This window comes from Arachis ipaensis, chromosome B08, assembly GCF_000816755.2.
Source record: "Arachis ipaensis cultivar K30076 chromosome B08, Araip1.1, whole genome shotgun sequence".
Classification (NCBI taxonomy): domain Eukaryota; kingdom Viridiplantae; phylum Streptophyta; class Magnoliopsida; order Fabales; family Fabaceae; genus Arachis; species Arachis ipaensis.
In genome coordinates this window covers 91683226-91685590 of record NC_029792.2, presented here as the reverse complement: position 1 = coordinate 91685590, position 2365 = coordinate 91683226, and the positions used below count along the sequence as shown (strand labels likewise).

Genomic DNA, 2365 nt, shown 5'->3' with positions numbered 1-2365 from the left:
CCCTGGAGCTTACAAAATTCCTTCTATCAATGCTGTTCCATTGAAATTCAATGTCTCACTTCTAAAGGTGTGTTCTTGATTCCTGAAAAGTTATTTAGTTCTTTTTTTTTTCTAAAGCTCCCCTTCCAGTTTTAAATAACTGCCTGTTAGATGACTGCTCGCATGAAAATGTCTAATGGTTTGATATATTTGTCTAAAATGCTTTAATATAATAAGTGTTAATATCTTAACTATTATTGAAGACATTTTCATGAGTAGCCAAAAAAATTGAAGTTAACTCCATGGTTACTTACGTTGTTCATTGTTGTGTGCCATCCAAATGTTAAGGCCATCCACTCATCTAAAGCTGTTGGCGAGCCTCCGTTTTTCCTAGCATCGGCAGTGTTCTTCGCCATCAAGGACGCGATCAGAGCTGCAAGACTTGAAGTGGGATGGAGTGATTGGTTTCCTCTTGATAATCCAGCAACTCCTGAGAGAATTCGGATGGCTTGTTTAGATGACATTGCATCCTCAACTTATTAACTCAGATTTTCATCCCAAACATCGTGTTTGACACTGCACTTATTCGCTTGTTCATTTTCTTATTCACAGCATGTCAACATACAAAGAATGGAGCAGGAAATGTATATGTACACTTAATTTGTTACATCAAATAAATGCCACTTCCCCTTTATTATACACACCTGAGATCTTCAAAGTTAAATCATGTGCTCAAATCAAAGTATGTCTCAACTATCACTTCATACATTATGATGCATCAATTGTGGCATGACATCAAGGACTCTCATGTATTGCTTATTATAAATCTCTCATATATTGTTTAATGTAGGGAATGCTGTATTTTACAAATCTTTATAAATAATAGGGCTATAAAAAATTTTGTATGTTCACGTGGGATTTAATTAGCGTTTAATATTGATTCAATATAATTTTGTATGTTCACGGTGTGGAGAAGAGACGCAGAAACGACGAGGACGGGAGAAGCAGAAACGACGCTGGGGAGAAAGGGAGTAACCCACGGCGAGGAGCAGAGAAGCGGCGACGACGACCCACGGCGAGGACCAGCGACAGAGAGACAAAGAGGTAGACAGAGAGAGAAAAGGGTTCGGGGTTCGGCGATGACAACGATGCGGGGCTGTGGGGGCTGCGGTGGCCACGGGTTAGGTGGCTGTGGGTGGCTAGGGTTTTTCAATTTCAAAACCGGCCAGTTCTGACGGTTTACCGGTTAAACGTTGGTTTGACCAGTTTTTTGACCAGTTTTTTGACTGGTATTTTGTGGAACAGTTTATGAGTCTAACCAAACCGGGGAGATAAAAAATGGGTTTTATTCTGGTTAGTTAAAAAAAACCGATTCATTAAAACGTCCAATAAAATGACGACACATAAGTGTCTTTACAAAAATGCATTTTATGCATCTTTATCAGAGCATCCCCCTAGTTTTATAGCTGACAACATCAGAATTTATTGATGTGGCATATTAAATAACACCATAAGATATATTTATCAATCTCAGTTGACTACTAACATCATAAATTTATAACATTAGATCATTAGTTCCCCTGGAACGGCGCCATTTTGGAGGATACAATGAACCGAAAAACCTTTAAAAAACCGGCCAGTTCTGACGGTTTACCGGTTAAACGTTGGTTTGACCAGTTTTTTGACCAGTTTTTTGACTGGTATTTTGTGGAACAGTTTATGAGTCTAACCAAACCGGGATGATAAAAAATGGGTTTTATTCTGGTTAGTTAAAAAAAACCGATTCATTAAAACGTCCAATAAAATGACGACACATAAGTGTCTTTACAAAAATGCATTTTATGCATCTTTATCAGAGCATCCCCCTAGTTTTATAGCTGACAACATCAGAATTTATTGATGTGGCATATTAAATAACACCATAAGATATATTTATCAATCTCAGTTGACTACTAACATCATAAATTTATAACATTAGATCAAATTAGTTCCCAATTCATAAACCATAATCCTATTTTAAATGACTTCCCACCAAAACCAGCACATGTGTTCCAAATCTAAACATTTGACCGTTTAACAATCCCACGATTACCGATTCCCAATCATGTAACTTCTAACGAATTTTTGAGGATGTTATGCAATTTGTAAGCACAAGAATTGAAGTTGCAACAATGGAAACACTAACCACCATAATATCCACCATTTCCACTTCCTTCACTCTTAACAAAAACATAACATAGTATCCTCAAACACAACAAGGACCATGATCATGTTGTTCCATCATCATCTTTCATGAGCACTGTAATATCTTAATTTTTCGTAACTAAATGACGTTTTAATTTTTCAGTAATTAATTTTATTTAATCGTTTTCGAGCTTTGTAAATA

The 2365-nt window shown here is 36.6% G+C and overlaps 1 long non-coding RNA gene across 1 annotated transcript; it reads left to right on the top strand.

The window, feature by feature from the left end:
- On the top strand, window positions 1-884 carry LOC110265963. Its single transcript, XR_002352675.1, has 2 exons — window positions 1-67; window positions 328-884. It is a non-coding gene; the product is annotated as an uncharacterized LOC110265963 (long non-coding RNA).